Source organism: Saccopteryx bilineata, unplaced genomic scaffold (assembly GCF_036850765.1).
Source record: "Saccopteryx bilineata isolate mSacBil1 unplaced genomic scaffold, mSacBil1_pri_phased_curated manual_scaffold_88, whole genome shotgun sequence".
In the NCBI taxonomy this organism is placed as follows: domain Eukaryota; kingdom Metazoa; phylum Chordata; class Mammalia; order Chiroptera; family Emballonuridae; genus Saccopteryx; species Saccopteryx bilineata.
The window spans coordinates 43,540-68,876 of NW_027095505.1; the positions used below are offsets into that span (position 1 = coordinate 43,540).

A 25,337-nucleotide genomic window follows, 5' to 3' on the forward strand; every position below is an offset into this window, starting at 1 on the left:
GTGTCTGAGGAGGTCTGTCTCTTTTGTAAAGCCTGGCTCACACTCCGTGCAAATGTAGTTCTTGTCCCCTGAGTGTGTTCTCTGGTTTTTGAGAAGATGTGACCCATTATCAAAGCCTTGCTGACAATCTCCATGCTTGATAGCTACATTTGTTGACATTACTACTCTCACAGACAGTTTTTCTGTGTCCACTGAATTCCTGTTTTGGCCTCATATCAGTGCTTTCTGTATCATTCTCTCTTGCTCACTAGAGCTTCCCATGTGTCCTTTGGTAAGTTTGAAAAAGACCCTTGAAATTCTCCTTGGCCTGTTTTTTTTAATAAAATGTTTCTGCTTCTCTTTGACTTTTGACCTTCAGCTTTGCCATCCTCGTTGTGTGTATCAGTATGTTGCTGCTGCTGAATTGCATCCTCTGGGTAGGAATCTGGAGGGGTTTTCTTGTAGATGTTCCTGGGAGAATATCAGAGGGGTGATTGCATTCCACATGTTGATTGAGGAATTTCTGACTTGAGAAGGCCAGAGAGAAAGAAGAACATGGGTGTATCTCTGGCTGTGGTTCTGCTGAAAGAGAAAATTTTGGTCAGGACAGATGTTTATAAGGCTGCCTGGGTCATGTGTTTTGTTTAGACCTGTCCCAGGAGCAATTTTTATGAAGTTGAAAATCTAATCTCTGTCTCCCACAAAGTGTTTTTTTATAGTCTGTTTTCTCTTTTCTTGTTTATGTTCTATATCTTCTTTAGAAATTCAGAAAGCCAATATCAAGGGTCCTTTCTATGCATTGCCAGATGAGGGACTGTCAAGTAGCATCAGGGACTGTTTCACCCCTTCTGTGGTTGGAACAATGCTGACCTTTCCTTTATACATGTAGCTTTTAGCACAGTTCTTTATAAAGACCACTGACCCCAACTAGAAATTACTTTTATCATAGTTTCTGAGAGATGATAAACTGACAATATGTTTTTCCTCAAGCTTCACATCAAATATTCATACTTGATTTTATTCAGTGTCAGCCCATATAATATACAATGAAAAGTTTTTTTCAAAATATTTTCCTAGCCATACTTTTTAAAAATTTATTTCTCTTTGAGGACAAAAAGAAGAGAAGAAAGAAGAAGAATAAGAGGGAGAGGAGAAGAAGAAGACCAAAAAAAAAAAGAGAAAAAGAGGCATTTATTCATTGTTCTACCTAGATATGCAGTCATTGGTCATTTCTTATATGTGCCCTGACCAGGGCTCAACCTTGGTATTACAGGTTGGAGCTCTAACCAACTGAGCTAACCAGCCAGGTCCCCCAATTGTACTTCTTACATGCCCAAAATTCATTCCTCTCCAGCTAATCCATAATCCATTCTCACTTGGAGATAAAGTAATCTCTGAGAGGATTCCCACTGAACTGTATTCTCCAAAAATTATCAAAGCAAAACTTAAAAGAACAAGCCACCCTATAGCAAAGAAGAGCACCATCATCCTAGCTCACTCAGGAAGGTTTCCAGTATCTCAGTTGGGATCATAGCACTGCATCCAAGTCTTCTGGGCATCTATTGGACCTCTGCTGTTACCCTATATGCTAGACAGAGGTGGCCCTCAGAAAACAGGCCCATGCTAGTTTTCCCAGTGGATAAAGTGTTGGCCCGGCATGTGGACATCCCAGGTTCAAAATCCGGTCAGGGCACAAATGAAAAGAAACTATCTGCTTCTCTTCCCCTTCTCTCTCTCATCCCCTCCCACAGCCAGTGGATTCATTGGTTCGATCACCAGCTCAATAGTTTAGTTGGTTCAAGTGTTGAACTCAAGCACTGAGGATAACTCAGCTAGTCTGAGCATAAACCTCAGACTTGGGTTGCTGGGTGGATCCTGGTTGGGGTACATTAAGGAATCTATCTCCCTTCCTCTTACTTAAAAGAAGTAAAAATTTTTAATTTTTTTTATCATCATAGGAAATTAAGGTTAGTGTGGTGTTAATAGGATATCATGTTTTTTGCTAATTGGTTAATGGCAATTTTTTTTTGTATTTTTCTGAAGCTGGAAACGGGCAGAGACAGTCAGACAGACTCCCGCATGCGCCCAACTGGGATCCACCCGGCATGCCCACCAGGGGCGACGCTCTGCCCACCAGGGGGCAATGCTCTGCCCCTCTGGGGTGTCGCTCTGCGGCGACCAGAGCCACTCTAGCTCCTGGGGCAGAGGCCAAGGAGCCATCCCAGCACCCAGGCCATCTTTGCTTCAATTGAGCCTTGGCTGCGGGAGGGGAAGAGAGAGACAGAGAGGAAAGAGGGGGAGGGTGTGGAGAAGCAAATGGGCGCTTCTCCTATGTGCCCTGGCCGGGAATCAAACCCGGGTCCCCCACACACCAGGCCGACGCTCTACTGCTGAGCCAACCGGCCAGGGCCGGCTAATGGCAATTTTTTATTTCACCTGGTGCCTGGGGAATGACAGGAGCAGTGAACAAACAGAATCAAAAAGGCTTAGGAAATGTTTGGCTTATCAAGAAATATTTGTCCTAGAGAGACCTGAAGTTGGCAGCAAAGTAGGCAAATGCAAAGACTCCCAGCTCACACCACCAAACTGGATTACAAATTAATTTAAGATCAGTGTGAAAAACCAAATCTGGACTACAAGAACAGCTCTAAAAACTAAGGAGCACAGAACAAGCCACACTGTGCCTGGTAGGGAGTACCAAGAAATGGTGAGTCTCCCCTGCTTAAGGGAACAAAGGGATTGTGAGGCTGAGAGCACAGAAGGGTTCTCATTCCAAGGAAAAGAGTAGTAAATATAGCTCACAGCCACTTGCCTGGTACCGAGGTGTGTTGAAAGGGCTGGCTTACCTTTCAAAAGGAAAGGGGGGAGAGTGACAGACAGAGACTGGCAGAGAAGTGCATGGGAGGACCTGAGAAGCTGACTCATCCAGTGCTGGAGTAGGCTGTAGCTGGGGGAGGGGTTTATCCTTCCACATAACACAAAACAAGTGGTTCTGGGTCACCCATCTCAAGATATCTCTCCAGCTGCAATCAACGCAAGAAGACAAAGCTGAAAACAATAAGTGGAGAGGAGGGGCAGAAACCCAGATCATTATAGAGATCTGAGATACACCTCTCCTACTGAACCTGAGAAAACACCCTGACCCCAGAGAGAGTAACTGGCAGATCAAGCTTTCAGAGTCTCAGGTTACATCCACCACATTCCTGGATAGTTTCAAATAAGCCCATTGCTGAGATCAGTAAACAAGATTACCACTGAGATAACTCAAAAGAAAACAAACAAATCAAGACTTCAAAATGGCTGGACTAGAAAAGCCAAACCTGACAGTGGATTACAAAAGACAGCTGATAACAACCCAAGAAGATTTAGGAAGAACACAAATAAAAGTTGGAGGCCAACAACACCAAACCTAGACTCAAACAACCCTACAAACAACACAGCCAAACACACAGACATAATGAGAAGACAGAAAAGTGCAATCCAAATAAAACCACAAGAGAAATCTCCAGAAAAGAAATTGTACTCAGAAACATTGACTTGTAAAGACACATGCAGCCCCATGTTCATTGCAGCATTGTTCACAGTGGCCAGGACATGGAAACAACCAAAAAGCCCAAAAATAGATGACTGGATAAAGAAGATGTGGCACATATACACTATGGAATACTACTCAGCCATAAGAAATGATGACATCGGATCATTTATAGCAAAATGGTGGGATCTTGACAACATTATACGGAGTGAAATAAGTAAATCAGAAAAAACCAGGAACTGCATTTTTCCATACATAGATGGGACATAAAAGTGAGACCAAGAGACATTGATAAGAGTGTGGTGGTTATGGGTGGAGGGGGGAGAGGAAGAGGGAAGGGGGAGGGGGAGGGGCACAAAGAGAACTAGATAGAGGGTGACAGGACAATCTGACTTTGGGTGATGGGTATGCAACATAATTGAACTTTAAGATAACCTGGACATATTATCTTTGAATATATGTATCTTGATTTACTGATGTCACCCCATTAAAAATAAATACAATAAAAAAAAAAGAAATTGTGTGATATGGAAATAACCAAACTTCTGGATACAGAGTTTAGAATAATGATTGTTAGGATGCTAAGAATCTTAGAACAACAATGGATAGTCATTACAAACACCTAAAGAAAGAGATAGCAAGTATAAAAAAGGACACTGAAATATTTTTTAAAAATTAGTCAAAGGTGAAAAATACAATATCAGAAATAAAGACCACAATAAAAGAAACTAAAAGCAGAATGGATGAAGCTAAGGATTGAATCAGCAAGTTAGAACACATGATAAATAAAGGCATGGAAGCAGAGCAGAAAGAAGAGACTCAAAAAGTCTGAGGTAACTCTAAGAGAGCTCTGTGATAACATGAAGAGAAATAACATCCGCATTATAGGGGTTCATAAAGAAGAAGAGAAAGAAAAAGGGTAGAAACTGTATTCAACAAAGTCATAGCTAAAAATCTTCCTAAATTGATGCAAGAAAAATTTCACAAGTTCAAAAATCACAGAGAACTGCATTAAAGAGAAACCCCAAAAGACCTAGACCAAGACACATCATAATTAAAATACCAAAGCTAAGCGAAAATGAGAAAAATATTAAAAGCTGCTAAAGAAAAAAAAACTATAACCTACAAAGGAGCCTCCATAAGAATAAAATCCAACTTCTCAACAGAACTATTTGACACCAGATAGGAATGGCAGGAAATATTCAAAGTAATGCAGAACAAGAGACTACAACCAAGACTACTTTATCCAACAAGACTATCATTTAAAATTGAAGAAGAAATAAAAAGCTTCCCAGACCGAATAAAGAAAACAAACAAACAAACAAAAAAAAAAACTCAAGGAATTCATTACAACCAAACCTGTGCTGCAGGAAATGTTAAGGGGTCTGTTGTAAACAGATCAAAGTGGGAAAAGAAAAGAGCAAAAGAAAATTTCAGCTTTAAAAAATAAAATGGCAATAAACAACTACATAGCAATAATAACCTTAAATGAAGAAGGATTAAATGATTCAATCAAAAGACATAGGATAGGCCCTGGCCAATTGCCTCAGTGGTAGAGCGTCAGCCTGGCATGCAGGGGACCTGGGTTCAATTCCCAGCCAGGGCACATAGGAGAAGTGCCCATTTGCTTCTCCACCCCCCCTTCCTCTCTGTCTCTCTCTTCCACTCCTGCAGCCAAGGCTCCATTGGAGCAATGATGGCCTGGGTGCTGGGGATGGCTTCTTGGCCTCTGCCCCAGGCACTAGAGTGGTGCTGGTCGTGGCAGAGTGATGCCCCAGAGGGGAAGAGCATTGCCCCCTGGTGGGCAGAGCATTGCCCCTTGTGGGCAGAGCATTGCCCCTGGTGGGCGTGCCGGGTGGATCCCGGTCAGACGCATGCGGGAGTCTGTCTGTCTCTCCCCGTTTCCAGCTTCAGAAATATACAAAAAAAAAGGGGGGGGGAGATAAAGATGGCAGCGGAGTAGGCGGACGCTCAGAGGCCCAGTTCTCAACACCAAAGTGGAATACAAATCAATTTAGGAAAAATCAGCATGAAAAACCAACACTGAACTGCAAGAACAGCTCTCAAAAACCAAAGAGCAAAGAGGAAGCCACAATAATCCTGGTAAGGAGTGCCTGAATCGCCTCTGCTTACAGGAACAGAAGGGGGGGTGAGGCTGAGAGCCCAGAGAGGATTTCACACAGTAAAAAAAGCAGAAACTACTGCTCACAGCCACTTCCCTGGTGACCAGGGAGCAAGGTGGGTTGAAAAGACCAGCTTATCTTCCAAGTGGAAAGGACAAGGAGAGGGACAGACTGTGAGGGGATAAGGTATGCAAGAAACAAAATAAAAAAGCTGACACATTCATGCTGGAGGCGGCCATAGCTGGGGGAGGGACTGAACCTTTCACAAAACAGATCTGAAGTGCTTCTGAATCAGAGATCTCCAGACATCTATCCAGCTCCAATCAGCCAAACAAGACACAGATGAAAACAAGAAGTGGGGATGAGGGGCAGTAACTCAGGTCTCCATGGAGATCTGAGATACACCTCCCCCTACTAAAGCTGAGAAAAAACCCTGCCTCCAATGAGATTAGTTGCTGGAAGAGACCTTCAGCGTCTCAGGTTACACCCACACCATTCCTGGTTACAGTTTCAAGGAAGCCCCCTGCTGAGATCAGTTAACAAGACTATCACCTGTTAAGAAAACAAACAAATCAAGACTTCAAAGCTGCCCAAATCTGAAAGTGGATTACAAATAATAGCTGATACCAACCCAAGAAGACCTAGAAATAACACAACTGAAAACTGGAGGCAGACAACACCAAGCCTAGACTCAACCAACTCTACAAATAAAAAACCATTATGAGAAGACAAAGGAGTGCAACCCAAATGAAACCACAAGAGACACCTTTGAGAGATGAGCTGAGTGATATGGAAATAATCAAACTTCCAGATGCGGAGTTCAAAATAATGATTGTAAGGATGCTTAGGAATCTTAGAACAATGGAGGGGCAGTTTGAAAACCTAAATAAAGAAATAGCAAGTATAAAAAAGGATATTAAAATATTAAAAAAGAATCAGTCAGAGATGACAAATACAATATCAGAAATAAAGACCACAATGGAAGGAATTAAAAACAGGATGGATTCAGCTGAGGATCGAATCAGCGAGTTGGAGGACAACTGGAATGAAGGCATGAAAGCAGAGAAAAAAAGAAAAAAGAGACTCAAAAAGTCAGAGGATACACTTAGAGAGCTCTGTGACAACATGAAGAGAAATAACATTGGCATCATAGGGGTTCCTGAAGAAGAAAAAAAGAACAAGGGATAAAGACTTTGTTCAATCATATCATAACTGAAAACTTCCCAAAATTAATGCAAGAGAAACTCTTAAAAGTCCAAGAAGCACAGAGAACTCCATTAAAGAAAAACCCAAAGAAACCTACACCAAGACACATCCTAATTAAAATACCAAAGCTAAGCGATAAAGAGAAAATATTAAAAGCTGCAAGAGAAAAAAGTTATCACCTACAAAGGAGCCCCCATAAGGATGACATCCGACTTCTCAACAGAAACACTTGAGGCCAGAAGGGAATGGCAAGAAATATTCAAAGTAATGCAGAACAAGAACCTACAACCAAGACTACTTTATCCAGCAAGGTTATCGTTTAAAATTGAAGGAGATATAAAAAGCTTCCAAGACAAAAAACAACTCATGGAATTCATTACAACCAAACCAAAGCTACAAGAAATGTTAAGGGGCCTGTTGTAAACAGATCAAAGTTGGAAAAGAATACAGCAAAAAAAGGAATACACCTTTAAAGAAGAAAATGGTAATAAACAACTACATATCAATAATAACTTTAAATGTAAATGGATTAAATGATCCAATCAAAAGATATAGGGTAGCTGCGTGGATAAGAAAACAGGACCCATACATATGTTGTCTACAAGAGACACACCTTAGAACAAAAGACACACATAGATTGAAGGTAAAAGGATGGAAAAAAACATTTCATGCAAACGGAACTTAAAAAAAAGCTGGGGTAGCAATACTTATATCAGACAAATTGGACTTTAAAACAAAGGATATAGTAAGAGATAAAGAAGGCCACTACATAATGATAAAGGGAGTAATTCAACAGAAAGATATAACTATTATAAATATCTATGCACCTAATATAGGAGCACCCAAATATATAAAGCAGACTTTGATGGATTTAAAGGGCGAGATCAACAGCAATACTATAATAGTAGGGGATTTCAATACCCCACTAACATCACTAGATAGATCCTCAAGAAAGAAAATTAACAAAGAAACAGCAGACTTATTGGAAACACTAGATCAACTCGATTTAATAGATATCTTCAGATCGTTTCACCCTAAAGCAGCAGCATATACATTCTTTTCAAGTGCTCATGGTACATTCTTTGGGATAGACCACATGTTAGGGCACAAAAGTGCTCTCAACAAATTTAAGAAGACTGAAATCATATCAAGCACTTTCTCCGATCACAGCGGCATGAAACTAGAAATGAATCACAGCAGAAAAGTTCAAAAATTCTCAAACACATGGAAACTAAATAGCAGGGTGTTAAATAATGAATGAGTTAAGAATGAGATCAAAGAAGAAATAAAAAAATTCCTAGAAACGAATGACAATGAGCATACAACAACTCAAAATTTATGGGACACAGCAAAAGCAGTGCTGAGAGGGAAGTTCATAGCAATACAGGAACACTTTCAGAAGCTAGAAAAAGCTCAAATAAACAACTTAACCTTGCATCTAAAAGAATTAGAAAAAGAACAGCAAGTAAAGCCCAAATGTAGTAGAAGGAAGGAAATAATAAAGATCAGAGCAGAAATAAATGACATAGAGGCTAAAGAAACAATACAGAGGATCAATGAAACTAGGAGCTGGTTCTTTGAAAAGGTAAACATGATTGATGAACCTTTAAGTAGACTCACCAAGAAAAAGACAGAGAGAACTCAAATAAATAAAATTAGAAATGAGAGGAGAAATAACAACTGACACAACAGAAATAAAAAGTATTGTAAGAAAATACTATGAAGAACTGTATGCCAAAAACTAGACAACCTAGATGACATGGACAAATTCCTTGAAACATACAATCTTCCAAAAATCAATCTGGAAGAATCAGAAAACCTAAACAGACCGATTACACCAAATGAGATCGAAACAGTTATCAAAAAAACTCCCAACAAAGAAAAGTCCAGGGCCTGATGGCTTCACAACGGAATTCTACCAACTATTCAAAGAAGAATTAACTCCTATCCTTCTCAAACTATTTCAAAAAATTCAAGAGGAAGGAAGACTTCCAAGCTCCTTTTATGAGGCGAGCATAATTCTGATTCCAAAACCAGGCAAAGACAACACAAAGAAAGAAAATTATAGGCCAATATCTCTGATGAATATAGATGCTAAAATCCTCAACAAAATATTAGCAAACCAGATCCAACAATATATGGAAAAAATCATACACCATGGTCAAGTGGGATTTATTCTGGGGAGGCAAGGCTGGTACAATATTCGTAAATCAATCAATGTGATTTATCACATAAACAAAAAGAAGGAGAAAAACCATATGATAATTTCAATAGATGCAGAAAAAGCATTTGATAAAATCCAGCACCCATTCATGATCAAAACTCTCAGCAAAGTGGGAATACAGGGAACATACCTCAACATGATAAAAGCCATCTATGAGAAACCCACAGCCAACATCATACTCAATGGGCAAAAATTAAAAGCAATCCCCTTAAGATCAGGAACAAGGCAGGGGTGCCCCCTTTCACCACTCTTATTTAACATAGTCCTGGAAGTCCTAGCCACAGCAATCAGACAAGAAGAAGAAATAAAAGGCATTCAAGTTGGAAAAGAAGAAGTAAAACTATCATTATTTGCAGATGATATGATATTGTATATAGAAAACCCTAAAGTCTCAGTCAAAAAGCTACTGGACCTGGTAAATAAATTCAGCAAAGTGGCAGGATATAAAATCAATACTCAGAAATAAGAAGCATTTTTATACACCAACAATGAACAGTCAGAAAGAGAAATTAAAAAAACAATCCCCTTCACAATTACAACCAAAAAAATAAAGTACCTAGGAGTAAACTTAACCAAGGAGACTAAAGATTTGTACTCGAAAAATTACAAAGCATTGATAAAAGAAATCAAGGAAGATACAAACAAGTGGAAGCATATACCGTGTTCATGGTTAGGAAGAATAAATATCATTAAAATGTCTATATTACCCAAAGCAATCTATAAATTCAATGCAATACCAATTAAAATACCAATGACATACTTCAAAGATATAGAACACATATTCCAAAAATTTATATGGAACCAAAGGAGGACACGAATAGCCTCAGCAATCTTAAAAAAGAAGAATAAAGTGGGAGGTATCACACTTCCTGATATCAAGTTATACTACAAGGCCGTTGTACTCAAAACAGCCTGGTACTGGCATAAGAACAGGCATATAGATCAATGGAACAGAACAGAGAACCCAGAAATAAACCCATAGTTCTATGGACAACTGATATTTAACAAAGGAGATAAGGAAATACAATGGAGTAAAGACAGCCTCTTTAACAAATGGTGTTGGGAAAATTGGACAGCTACCTGCAAAAAAATGAAACTAGATCACCAGCTTACACCACTCACAAAAATAAACTCAAAATGGATAAAAGACTTAAATGTAGGCCGTGAAACCATAAGCATCTTAGAAGAAAACATAGGCAGTAAGCTCTGCGACATCTCTCGGAGCAATATATTTGCTGATTTATCTCCACGGGGAAGTGAAATAAAAGACAGGATAAACAAATGGGACTATATCAAACTAAAAAGCTTTTGCACAGCTAAAGACAACAAGAACAGAATAAAAAGACAAACTACACAGTGGGAGAACATATTTGACAATACGTCTGATAAGGGGTTAATAACCAAAATTTATAAAGAACTTGTAAAACTCGCCTGACCTGTGGTGGCACAGTGGATAAAGCGTCGACCTGGAAATGCTGAGGTCGGCGGTTTGAAACCCTGGGCTTGCCTGGTCAAGGCACATATGGGAGTTGATGCTTCCAGCTCCTCCCCCCTTCTCTCTCTGTCTCTCTCTCCTCTCTGCCTCTCCTCTCTAAAATGAATAAATAAAATTAAATAAAAGAATCACACACACTTGCAAAATAAAACTTAAAAAAAAAAAAAAGAACTTGTAAAACTCAACACCAGGAAGACAAACAACCCAATCCAAAAATGGTCAGAAGAGATGAATAGACACTTCTCCAAAGAGGACATACAGATGGCCAATAGGCATATGAAAAAATGCTCAACATCACTAATCATTAGAGAAATGCAAATTAAAACCACAATGAGATATCACCTCACACCAGTCAGAATGGCGCTTATCAACAAAACAACACAGAATAAGTGCTGGCGAGGATGTGGAGAAATGGGAACCCTCCTGCACTGCTGGTGGGAATGTACACTGGTGCAGCCACTGTGGAAAACAGTATGGAGATTCCACAAAAATCTGAAAATCGAACTGCGTTTTGACCCAGCTATCCCACTTTTAGGAATATACCCCAAGGACACCATAGAACGGCTCGAAAAGGAGAAATACAGCCGTATGTTTGTGGCAGTATTGTTCACAATAGCGAAGATCTGGAAACAGCCCAAGTGTCCGTCAGAGGACGAGTGGATTAAAAAGCTTTGGTACATATATACTATGTAATACTACTCAGCCATAAGAAATGATGACATCGGATCATTTACAATAACATGAATGGACCTTGACAACATTATACGGAGTGAAATAAGTAAATCAGAAAAAAAAGAAAACTAAGATGAATCCATACATAGAAGGGACATAAAAATGAAACTCAGAGACATGAACAAGAATGTGATGGCAACAGGGGCAGGAGGTTGGGGGAGGGGGGATGGGGTGGAGAAGGAGAGAGGGGTGAGGGGAGGGGAGGGGCACAAAGAAAACCAAATAGAAGGTGACAGAATACAATTTAACTTTGGAGGAGGGGTATATAGCACAATCAAATGTCAAAATAATCTAGAGATATTTTCCCTCAACATATGTACCCTGATTTATCAATGTCACTGCATTAAATTTAATAAAAAAGAATCACAATTCAAAAAAAAAAAAAGACATAGGATAGCTGCATGGATAAGAAAAAGGAACCTGTACATATGCTGTCTACAAGAGACACACCTTAAAACAAAAGATGCACATAGACTGAAGTTAAAGGGATAAAAAAAATATTTCATGCAAATGGAAATGAAAAAAAACTGGGGTAGCAATACTAATATCAGACAAAATGGACTTTAAAACAAAGACTATAGTAATAGATGAAGAAAGTCACTACATAATGATAAAGGGAGCAATCCAACAGGAAGATATAACCATAATAAATATCTATGCATCTAAATAGGAGCACCTAAACCTGAACTGTGGTGGCGCAGTGCATAAAGTGTCGACCTGGAAATGCTGAGGTTGCCGGTTTGAAATCCTGGGCTTGCCTGGTCAAGGCACATATGGGAGTTGATGCTTCCAGCTCCTCCTCCGTTTCTCTCTCTCTCTCTCTGTCTCTCTCTGTCTCTCTCTCTCTCTCTCCCTCTCTCCCCCTCTCCTCTCTAAAATGAATAAATAAAAAATAATAATAAAAAATATATATTTAAATAGGAGCACCTAAGTATATAAAGCAGACTTTGATGGATATAAAGGGCAAGATCAACAGCAATGCTATAATAGTAGGAGATTTCAATAACCCACTAACATCACTAGATAGATCCTCAAGAAAGAAAATTAACAAAGAAACAGCAGACTTAAAGGACACACTAGATCAACTTGATGTAATACATATCTTTAGAACCTTTCACCCTAAGGCAGCAGAATATACATTCTTTTCAAGTGCTCATGGTACATTCTCTACAATAGACCACATGTTAGGACACAAAAGCAGTCTCAACAGATTTAAGAACATTGAAATCATATCAAGCATTTTCTCTGATCACAATGCTATGAAACTAGAAATCAACCACAGCAGAAAAACTGAAAAATACTCAAACACATGGAAACTAAATAGCATGTTATTAAGTAACGAATGGGTTAACAATGAAATCAAAGAACAAATAAAAAAATTCCTAGAGCCCTGGCCGGTTGGCTCAGCGGTAGAGCGTCAGCCTAGCATGTGGAGAACCCGGGTTCGATTCCCAGCCAGGGCACACCGGAGAAGCGCCCATTTGCTTCTCCACCCCTCCGCCGCGCCTTCCTCTCTGTCTCTCTCTTCCCCTCCTGCAGCCAAGGCTCCATTGGAGCAAAGATGGCCCGGGCGCTGGGGTTGGCTCTGTGGCCTCTGTCTCAGGCACTAGAGTGGCTCTGGTCGCAACATGGCGACGCCCAGGATGGGCAGAGCATCACCCCTGGTGGGCGTGCCGGGTGGATCCCGGTCGGGCGCATGCGGGAGTCTGTCTGACTGTCTCTCCCTGTTTCCAGCTTCAGAAAAATGCAAAAAAAAAAAAATTCCTAGAAACAAATGATAATGAACAAACAACAACTCAGAATTTATAGGACCCAGCCAAATCAGTCCTGAGAGGGAAGTTCACAGCACTACAGGCATTCCTTAAGAAGCTTGCAAAAGCTTAAATAAACCACCTTACCCTTCATCTAAAAGAACTAGAAAAAGAAGAGCAAGTAAGGCCCAGAGGTAGTAAAAGGAAGAAAATAATAAAGATCAGAGCAGAAATAAATGACATAGAAGGTACAGAAACAATATAGAGGATCAATGAAACCAAGACCTGGTTCTTTGAAAGGATAAACAAGATTGATGAACCTTTAACAAGACTCACCAAGAAAGGAAGAGAGAAAACTCAAATAAATAAAATTAGAAATGAGAGTGTAGAAATAACAACTGACACAACAGAAATATAAAATATTTTAAGGAAACACTATGTAGAACTGTATGCCAAAATATTAAACCACCTAGGTAAAATGGACAAATTCCTTGAAACATATAATCATCTAAAAATCAATCTGGAAGAATTAGAGAACATAAAAACACTGATTACAACAAAAAAGATCAAATTAGTTATCAAACAGCTCTGAAAAAACAAAACTCCTGGGCCTGATGGCTTCACTTGTGAGTTATACCAAATATTCAAAGAAAAAATAACTCCTATCCTTCTCAAGCTATTTCAAAAAATTCAGGAGGAAGAAACACTTCTAAGTTTCTTTTATGAGGCGAGCATAATTCTGATTCCAAAACCAGGCAAAGACAAAACAAAGAAAGAAAATTATAGGCCAATATACCTGATGAATTTAGATGCTAAAATCCTCAATAAAATATTAGCAAACCAGATCCAGCAATACTGAAAAAAATTGTACATCATGATCAAGTGGGATTTATTCTGGGCAGGCAAGCATGGTACAACATTCTTAAATCAATTAATGTGATTCACCACATTAAAAAAAGGAAGGAGAAAAACCACATGATAATTTTAATTAATGCAGAAAAAGCATTTGATGAAATCCAACACCCATTTATGATCAAAACTCTTAGCAAAGTGGGAATACAGGGAACATACCTCAATACGATAAAGGCCATTTCTGACAAACCCACAGCCAACATTATAATTAATGGACAAAAATTAAAAGCAATTCCCCTAAAATCAGGAACAAGGCAGGGGTGCCCCCTTTCACAACTCTTATTCAACATAGTACTGGAAGCCCTAGCTACAGCAATCAGACAACAAGAAGAAATAAAAGGCTTCCAAATTGGAAAAGAAGTAACACTATCATTATTGGAAGATGATATGATACTGTATATAGAAAAACCTAGTCTCAGTCAAAAAACGACTGGACCTAATAAATGAATTCAGCAAGATGGCAGGATATAAAATCAATACTCATAAATCAGAGGCATTTTTATACATGAACAATAAACTGTCATAAAGAGAAAGTAAGAAAACAATCCCCTTCACTATCATAACCAAAAAACTAAAGTACCTAGGAGTAAATTTAACCAAGGAGGTTAAATATTTGTACTCGGAAAATTATAAAACATTGATAAAAGAAATCAAGAAAGACACAAACAAGTGGAAGCATATACTATGCTCATGGTTAGGAAGAATAAACATCATTAAAATGTCTATATTACCCAAAGCAATTTAAAAATTCAATGCAATACCAATTAAAATACCATCGACATACTTCAAAGATATAGAACACATATTCCAAAAATTTATATGGGACTAAAAAAGAACAAAAATAGCCTCAGCAATCTTGAAAAAGAAGAATAAAGTGGGAGGTATCACACTTTCTGATATCAAGTTATACTACAAGGCCACTGTACCCAAAACAGCTTGGTACTGGCATTAGAACAGTCATATCGATCAAAAGAAGAGAACTGAGAACTCAAAAATAAACCCACATTTTTATGCACAACTGATATTTGACAAAGGAGGTAAGAGCATACAGTGGAGTAAAGACAGTCTCTTTAACAAATGGTATTGGGAAAACTGGACAGCTACTTGTAAAAAAATAAAACTAGACCACCAACTTACCCCATTCACAAAAATAAACTCAAAATGAATAAAGGACTTAAATGTAAATTGTGAAACCGTAAGTATCCTAGAAGAAAACTTAGGCAGTAAGCTCACTGACATCTATTATAGCAATATCTTTGCTGATTTATCTCCACAGGCAAATAAAATGAAAGACAGGATAAACAAATGGGACTATATCAAATTAAAATGCTTTTGCACAGCTAAAGACAATATGAACAGAATAAAAAGAAACTACACACTGGGAGAACATATTCGACAATACATCTGATAAGGAATTAATAAGCAAAATTTATAAACAACTTGTAAAACTCAACACAGAAAGACAAACAGGCTCAACGGTAAAGCGTCGGCCTGGTGTGCGGGGGACCCGGGTTCAATTTCCGCCAGTGCACATAGGAGAAGCGCCCATTTGCTTCTCCAGCCCCCTCCTTCCTCTCTGTCTCTCTCTTCCCCTCCCGCAGCCAAGGCTCCATTGGAGCAAAGATGACCCGGGCACTGGGGATGGCTCCTTGGCCTCTGCCTTAGGTGCTAGAGTGGCTCTAATTGAAGCAGAGCGATGCCCCAGAGGGGCAGAGCATCGCCCCCAGTGGGAAGAGCATCACCCCTGGTGGGCGTGCCGGGTGGATCCCGGTCGGGCGCATGCAGGAGTCTGTCTGACTGTTTCTCCCCGTTTCCAGCTTCAGAAAAAGAAAAAGAAAAAAAAAAGAAAAAAAAAGAAAGACAAAGAATATCCAATCAAAAAATGGGCACAAGAAATAAATATACACTTTTCCAAAGAGGACATACAGATGGCCAATAGACAAATAAAAGAAATGTTCAACATCACTAATCATTAAAGAAATGCAATTTAAATCCACAATGAGATACCACTTCACACCAGTCAGAATGGCGCTCGTTAACAAAACAACACACGATAGGAGCTGGCAAAGATATGGAGAAAGGGGCATCCTCCTGCACTGCTGGTGGGAATGCAGACTTGTGCAGCCACTGTGGAAAAAAACAGTATGGAGTTTCCTCAAAAAATTAGAAATGGAACTGCCCTTTGACCTAGCCATCCCACTTATAAGAATATATCCCAAGGACACCATATCACCGACTGAAAAAAAAAGCACCCCCACATTTATGGCAGCATTGTTCAGAATATCAAAGATCTGGAAACAGCCCAAGTGTTCATCAGTTTACGAGTGGATTAAAAAGCAGTGGTACATATACACAATGGAATACTATGGGGCTATGAAAAAGAAGGAAATATTACCTTTTGCAACAATATGGAGGGACCTGGAAACTATTGTGTTGAGTGAAATAAGCCAGGCAGGGAAAGAAAAATATCATATGACCTCATTCATTTGAGGAATCCAAGGAATACTGTGAACTGAGGAATGGAATAGAGACAGAGGAGGAATCAAAGGAACCAGAGGAAAAGAGGACAGAGGGAAAGGGGATGATAGGATGGGATAAACCTGAAGGAAAGGAGGGAGGGAGATGTTGAGGGGAATGGGGGGAGGGGAGATGCATTCAGGGTCTTCCTAGAATCTATGTAAATACAATTAACTAAATTAAAATAAAAAGAAGAAAAAATTAAAAAAAACAAAATAAATTTAAAATTTTCTCCTAAGTATCAAAGGCATATGAAATGAATCCTTAATTTCTGGACCATCTGATTCAAAATCTTACTGACTTTAGAGTATACCATGAACATTTCTAAGGTGAGTTCCGTTTTTTCTTTCCATTTTGAAGAATGGTTGTGCCCACCTCTAGCTGCTGAGAGCTCTCTCTTCTGCTTGCTGCCCCACTTGATGCCAAGCTTCTGGCCATACTCATCACCGTACCAGACTAGCAACTCACAGTCTGTCTTGATGAGCTGGCAAGTTTGATAGAAAATCTGCCTGCGATACTGAAAGGCCACCAGGTTCTGCTCTTCATCATCCAGGGCACAGTTTACATACCTAAGATTGAGGCAGGTGAGAGAAAAGAAAACCCACAGATGATGAGTTTCTACTACCTCTCAGATTCATGTCCAGCTCTGAACCTGACTCTCGGGCTCTGATGTCACCCACTCCCACAGTGCTCCCGGAGAACCTTCTGTTCAATGTCTGAGCCTGTCACAATGTCATACAACTTTCTATCTCCAGGTCTTGCTTCCGGTGCTCATCCTGCCTAATACCATTTTCCAAACCCAATTTTAGATGTAACCTCCAGCCTGATATGCCATAAAACCCAGTGACCTCTAAATTCTCTAAACTAACTCAGGTTCTATTTATATCACAGAACTTGATACTTGATTAAGTTCACATCATTCAATACTCAGCCTAAGTTCATCTTTTTTGAGAGGCCTTTCTCCATTCTTCACACATTTTATTTAGGTAGCATTTGATGCCTCACTCAGGTTCCCAAAAACACCTGGAGGTCCCCCTGCACCACCAAATTGAGAAATGGGGAGGCAGATAGACAAACTCCTGCATGCAACCAACCAGGATCCACCTGGAATGTCCACCAGGGGGAGACACTCAGCCTATCTCAGCATTGTGCAGCTGCTACTGAAGCCATTCTAGCACCTGAGGCAGAGGCTATTGAGCCATCCTCAGTGCTCAGCCCAACATTGCTCCAATATAGCCTAGGCTGAGGGAAGGAAAGAGAAAGATAGAGATGAAGGAGGGGAGGAATGGTAGAGAAGCAGATGAGCACTTCTGTGTGTCCTGGCTGGGAATCAAACCCTGGACTTCCATGATTGGGCTGATGCTCTACCGCTGAGCCAACTGATCAGAACTTGGAGGTCTCTTTATCTTAGCAAAATCATTCAGAACAATAATAGCTTATTCACATTCTGTAGCCTCTGATAAAAGTGCCCCTAGGAAAGTGGCGAATAATCATTGCTCTGCAGGCTTCAGAACTCAGTTCTAGTTAGAAGTGAGGCAGGGATAATTTGCTGCCCTCACAGTTCTAGGCTATCCTTGGTTTCAGTATCCTGGCACTGTGCACTTCTCAAATAGGAAAATTATAAACATTTTTGAAATCAATTGTTTTACTCTGTCTGCAATTCGTCCTCCATAAGAAGATGGATTATAGCTTGACCTGTGGTGGTGCAGTGGATAAAGCGTCGACCTGGAAATGCTGAGGTCGCCAGTTCGAAACCCTGGGCTTGCCTGGTCAAGGCACATATGGGAGTTGATGCTTCCAGCTCCTCCCCCTGTCTCTCTCTGTCTTTCTCTCTCTCTCTGTCTCTCTCCTCTCTAAAATGAATAAATAAAATAAAATTAAAATAAAAAAATTCATTTAAAAAAAAAAAAGAAGATGGATTATATAAAATGTTTTAATAATGAATACCTTCCTCTAAGCTGAAATATAGTAAAGTCTTGCTTAAATAATGTTTATTAGATCAACTAAAGTGTAATCTAGGCTCTCAAAATTTTTTTCCATTGCCTAATTTTGTCTAGCATAGAGATTTATATTTTGAGGACATATGCTATATTATTATCTCTTTTTTCATCTAAATACCTCTTGCTTTGAAAGAGTAAGAGGAGAAAAAAGAGAAACAGAGGATTGAGGGAGACCACTGAGGGTGGCATAATGAGAAGGAAAGATGTACGGGCCTAAGAGGGATGAGTGTTCTCCGTGACTCCCCGAAACTTCTTGGCCTTACCTCATCCAGTTGGCCCAGGATTCATCCTTCCCATCCACATATTCATGGCAGTTTCTTCCTTTGGTGATCTGCATTTCAGGAAGAAAATATAAAGGCATTTTTTTGGATGTGGAGGTAATATCTCTACTCTCAACAAAGCTCTTTCAGCTTCCATGCATTGCCACTCATTACCACATGATACTTTCTTTACTCATTACATCTGAGTTGACCTGTCCACTTAGGGCTGCAAGGAGGAATTCCTTTGTGTCTGTGCCACATTGCTCCCACTTAACCTGTGATCCTCAACAGGAGCTCCATGGTCTGCAAAATTGACTCTGTATGCAGAGCTAAACAGATTGTCTCCATCCATGTCCTAGTATGTAGAAAGTCAGGTCTCACCAAGCTATGGGAGGGATGTGGAAATTCACAAGACAAGGGAAGAGTTAAATACTTCTCACCAGCCAGGAGTATCCGTTGTTGCCTGCCTCTTCACCTTCTGTGATCTGGCCCTTATAAGGGCCAAAGTGCAGACCCACTGGCAGAGCAGATGCCTCATTCCGCACTCCAAGACCAGCTTCAGGAATGCCCGATGGTCTGATTCTCAACACAAGGGGCAGAGTGAGGGCTGCGTTGTTCAGATGTTCCTTATCCACTGCACTGTCTTTTACAAATGTAGGAGGCCCGTGCATGGCACAACTGTCAATGAAGAAGTTCTGACAGTTTCACAATCTGGGGGTGAGAGCAACAGGGATTAGGGAAGGTTTAGTGCATGTTCCTGGACATATAGCGCTTCAGAGAGAGTGTAGGCACTCACATCATTGAGCCTCAATTCTGTAGTGTAGATCCATTGGGGAACAGAATTCTCTCATGACCAAATGATTAGATAAAATTACTGCATGAATAGATAACATGCTTTGTGAGTGTCACTTACAGATGTAGTCATCGTCCTGGGGCTCGCTGACCTCTTGGTGCACTTGGCCTTTTCTTTCTCGTAGGCTATACATCTTTACTTCAGTCTCCTTTCTCTTGAGTTCTAAGTTGGAGAAGAGTGAATTTGGTGGAGTCTGGAGTGTTAGTCCCTATGTTGTCAAAAAACACATAATGTCCTCCCATCAAATTATCATTCATCCTTTTTTTTTTTGTATTTTTCTGAAGCTGGAAACGAGGAGAGACAGTCAGACAGACTCCCGCATGCGCCCGACCAGGATTCACCCAGCACACCCACCAGGGGCAACGCTCTGCCCACCAGGGGGCAATGCTCTGCCCCTCCAGGGTGTTGCTCTGCCATGACCAGAGCCACTCTAGCACCTGGGGCAGAGGCCAAGGAGCCATCCCCAGCGCCCGGGCCATCCTTGCTCCTATGGAGCCTTGGCTGCAGGAGGGGAAGAGAGAGACAGAGAGGAAGCAGGGGGTGGGGATGGAGAAGCAAATGGGTGCTTCACCTATGTGCCCTGGCCGGGAATCAAACCCGGGTCCCCCACACGCCAGGCCGACACTGTACCACTGAGCCAACCGGCCAGGGCTCATTCATCCTTTTTATACTCTTATATTTTCTTTTGTCAACTATTGGCACAGAAATTCTCTATAATAGTAAGCCTCTACACCAGGGGTCTACACTGACTACAGATGGTCAATTTAAATTTTGTTTCTAGATCTTCTCATTATGAGGTTTAATTTCCCAACTTTTAGTTATTCATAAACTATATATTTAGGACACACTATTTGTAAGATATTGAGGAACGGCCTAGTATACAACACCAACAGGGTATGGTCGCTAATATCAGGGGTGTATTTATTGGACAACATGAAAGTGTCAGTTTTTTATATTGAATTTACACCCTAGACCAGGGGTCCCTAAACTTTTACACAGGGGGCCAGTTCACTGTCCCTCAGACCGTTGGAGGGCTGGACTATAAAAAAACTATGAACAAATCCTTATGCACACTGCACATATCTTATTTTAAAAGTAAAAAAACAAAACTGGAACAAATACAATATTTAAAATAAAGAACAAGTAAATTTAAATCATCAAACTGACCAGTATTTCAATGGGAACTATGGGCCTGCTTTTGGCTAATAAGATGGCTAATGTCCGGTTCCATATTTGTCACTGCTAGCCGTAACAAGTGATATGACATGCTTCCGGAGCCGTGACGCATGCGTCCCGCATCACTGGAAGTAGTACTGTACGTGAGCGATGCTGCCACATACAGGACTCCAGGAGCACAGGATGCGAATGACCACTAATGAAAGAGGTGCCCCTTCCAGTAGTGTGGCGGGGGCCAGATAAATGGCCTCAGGAGGCCACATGTGGCCCGCGGGCCATAGTTTGGGGACCCCTGCCCTAGACTGTGGCTCAGTAGATTGAGTACCCATTGTATGTCCCGGGTGTGATTCCGGTCAGGGTACATAAGAGAAGCAACCATCTCCTTCTCCACCCCTCCATCTCCTTCTTTCTTTTCTGCAGGCAGCAGCTCAATTGTTTCTAGCATTGGCCCTGGGATCTGAGAAACCTCGGTTAGCTGGAGCACATCATTCTGAGGTACTAAAAACCAGCTCAGTGCCCTGGTCGGTTGGTTCAGCGGTAGAGCGTCAGCCTGGCGTGCAGAGGACTCGGGTTTGACTCCCGGCCAGGGCACATAGGAGAAGTGCCCATTTGCTTCTCCACCCCCCCTCCTTCCTCTCTGTCTCTCTCTTCCTCTCCCGCAGCCAAGGTTCTATTGGAGGAAAGATGGCCCGGGCACTGGGGATGGCTCCTTGGCCTCTGCCACAGGAGCTGAAGTGGCTCTGGTCACAGCAGAGTGACGCCCTGGAAGGGCAAAGCATTGCCCCCTGGTGGGCAGAGCATCGCCCCCTGGTGGGCATAACGGGTGGATCCCGGTCGGGCGCATGCGGGAGTCTGTCTGACTGTCTCTCCCCGTTTCCAGCTTCGGAAAAGTACAAAAAAAAAACAAAAAAAAAACAGCTTAGTATTCAGAAATTGGGGTTACCAGGTCGATCCTTGTAAGAGTGCATGAGAGTCAGCCTCACTATCTCCCCTCACCTTACCTAACATATAAACAAATACATGTCGGGAGCCGATCAACGACTGCTGGCTGACAAGGTCACAGCAGCAGAAGACCCACAACTGCTGGCTGACAAGGTCACAGCAGGAGAAGACCCACAACTGCTGGCTGACAAGGTCACAGCAGAAGAAGATCAAAAACTGCTGATTGACAAAGTCACAGCAGAGAAGACCAATGGCTGCGGGGTGACAAAGTCACCGCAAAAAGAATAGGCACAACGATACTTCCCCCTTTGACTTTTTGAATTAATCTGGCCTTATATCCCCCCTTTTCTGGGTGTGTGCTATTATTTGTGGCACAGGGATAATAGTACCGTGCTTTCCCTGTAGATTTGTAGTAATTTCTTTGGAAATGAGACAGAAGGTGTAAGTTCCACAGAAAAGCCTGTAAGCCCCTTGAACTGGGCTCATAAACATAAGAGGCTGGCTATGATATCCCTCGTAAAGGGTTAAGTTTGTAGGAGAATTTCTTCTTAATCATGTTAGAAAGAAAAGATTGTGACTTGTGAATGGGTAGAAGGCAGTGGCTGTGCACAGAGAACCTTTCAGCCTTCACTTAATTCATCATTTTTCCTCCCTAGCCTTTTCATGTGATAAGAGTAGAGAAACTTTCCTTTCTTTTTGCTTATTTGATCTGCAAATAGTGGAACACTCTAAGAAGAATATAGTTAGAATTTACTAGTGTGTGAATATAGTGAATAAATAAAGTTTAACTAGACAATAGAATCTTAGGTAAGGTGTTATGGAATGGCCCGTTGCATGGCTTGGGATGGGAATGCAGTCAGCAAGAAAAGAATGTTTTGCTAAGAGAATTGTTTTATGACTGAAGGCAGTTGCTGGGCTTTCTCAGTGAGACACTCATGAGATTTATATACTTTCCCAAAAATTCTTTCTTCAGTTAATGAGAGGTATGGGGGGGCTTCCATAGAAGCAATAGCAATTAATGTCTTCTGAAATTATGTTGCTACTAAGCTATCTTGCGAGTGCACTCTATATATCTTTAAGTAAAAGTTACTCTTAATGATATGTCAATTTCTTTATGGGCAAGCTTGTGAGAAAAGTCAGGACACTGCATAAACTCAAGGCCATTTGCCTGAGCAAGTGGTGGTCCTTTGTTACTCCCTAATGATTTTGTCTGTTAATCTCTCTCTGCCCCTTGACTCACAACAACAGTAAAGTTGAGTTATTAGTTAGTACTAATCCTTTAAAAGCTTTCACCGATGTTATCGCTATTCAAGTTATTTTTTAATTGTACTTTGAATAATTTGCCACCTGATTTGTAGTTTATAGATATAAATTAACTGTTATCTGGAAACATGTAAACATAGTGAAACAGAAGCAATGATTAATACCATGTAATTGTAACTTGGTGTGTGTATAAAAAAGAAGCTGTACTAGCATTTGACAGAGATGCCTGGAAGTAAATGCTAACCAGAGAATAAAGAGAAAGAAAAGAATTCAGCTCTCTCACTCCATTTTTGCCGACACCATCTCCTCCTGTGGAACCCCTGAATCCCCCCCCCCGGGGCTGGACACCGGCAAATACATATGCAAATAAATAAATTGAATTCAACTTTACCTTACATATTAGTATTCAAGAGCTCAGAAAATTTGTAAGATTTGCCCAAATCTCCAGTGTTAAATTCACTCTGAATTTAGTAATTTATATCCAGGCCTATCCAAAGTCCACCCCACATACCTAGGCCATACTTGCTAGCCTTTCTAGAGGACTCAGAGGAACTGAAATCTACAAATGATTTTCTTTTACACAATTTTTAGTGTTTTCCAGACACATTGAAGAGATGGCTGACACAGGGCCTGATACAATGGTCCCTGGCTCACAACCCCAGCTGCCTTAATCACCATGTTTAATCCTTTCCCATGTGCAATGTGGCCGGCACTACACAGACAGCCCTGTTCTGGAGCACTGCTCATCCGCCAGACACCTTCCTCCTCCTCTTGTGATGGCAAGTGCTCTGAATGTTATTTCTTGTGTGCTAATTTTATACTTCTATACCATTCCTGCTCATTAACAGATCTATAAATATGTGTCATTATTTACACATGGAAGCAGTGTAGCAAATCGCCCCTTACTGCACAATGCACTGTTTCCATCGCGCTTGTTTGCTAAATGCAAGCTCTGTCCCTTGTTAGCTGTTGAAACACTGGGACCTGACCATTGTCAGTTCCAAAAGGGCAGCACCATGCCTGTGGCCCCTCACCTTGTTGCCTCCTAGTCCATTGTTCATGCGAGTCCTCAGTGTCCACCGCTGGGGTTTTGGTATCCTGCAAGTGGTAAACCATAAAAGCAGTTAGAGGGGCTCTGAGGCCTGGGGAGAAACAAAATCCTGGTCCCCAAAGCAAATCGCTTGAAGGAGCAGCCCCCCACTCAGGGGGCCTGCCGCCCCGCGGTTCCCACATCCTGGTTTCTGCGCCCCGTCACCTGTGTGCAGCAGATGCCCTGGTTCCTCTACACGTTGGGGCAACGTGCATCCTCCCAGTCACCCAAGGCAGCCACCCCTCCCAGGAGAAGTAGGCACGGATATCCCTGAAGGCTTCAGTGTCCTAGGGGGAGACACAGCCATGTGACTTTGCGCAGCAGCCGGCAGAAACGGCCGCTCGCCCTGCTTGGTCTGTTAAGCCTAATCCAGAGAGACTCAAAACATTGAAGACATGAACAAAATCCATTGATTCCACACCAAAGATTTATAGTCTAGCTTAGCCAAGCAGCAGCAACTTTGAAAGAAATCTGAGGCAGAGCACTGGCCCTTTGTTTTACCTAGTTTTTATAGTTTTGCAAGCGGGAAGTACAGAAGCAAAAATTGCAATTAGGTGCCTTTTACCACTAGTGGTTATAGTCATATGCCCTTTAACATGATAGGACCACGTTCAATTTGCAAGCCATACATCATTTTGGAGAAAACAAAATTTATAAGTCAACACAATGATAGAAAGATATATCTTTATGTATTAAAAGACATTACTATATTTTCTAATGTTTATCCTCCATCTCTTTGTCCAGAGTCACATGTCTTAACTACATGCATTCACATGGAAGAGGTAGTTTTCATGGGGACAAATGCCCGTAAATGGCTCATTACTATAAGAAAAGGTTTATTTTGGCTTTTCTCTTCCTGCACCTGGCTAGCCATTCACTCCTTTCCCCACAGGTGTGGTGGAATGTCAGGGAATCCATGTTTTCCTTCCCTTTGCATTTATAATACAATGCCAATGGCCATCCTGGTTTTATGCCAATCACAGTACAGATTATTCACAAAATTTCTCTGCACACCCTAACCCAAATTAATAAAATGTTCTTTAAATCTATTAAAATATTAATATTTATTATGTAGTTTTGGTACTTTACAACACCTGTGGGTGAGGTGGCGCAGTGGCTCCTCAGGGCTCCTCAGGCCCAGGCTTCCCCCAGCCCACTGCCCACCTCTCCCTCAGTGCCCCCCACACACACAAAATCTCATCTGTGTCTCTGCTCCGGCCACCCTGCAGGCCCGGCCCCTACGTGCCTGAGCGGGAGACAGCGAGGAGGCTAACTGCTTGGC

The 25,337-nt window shown here is 41.1% G+C and overlaps 1 pseudogene; it reads right to left on the reverse strand.

Moving 5' to 3' along the window:
• Positions 1–316: 316 nt before the first annotated feature.
• On the reverse strand, positions 317–24,038 carry LOC136318373 (histone-lysine N-methyltransferase PRDM9-like; annotated as a pseudogene).
• Between the last annotated feature and the right edge of the window lie 1,299 nt (positions 24,039–25,337).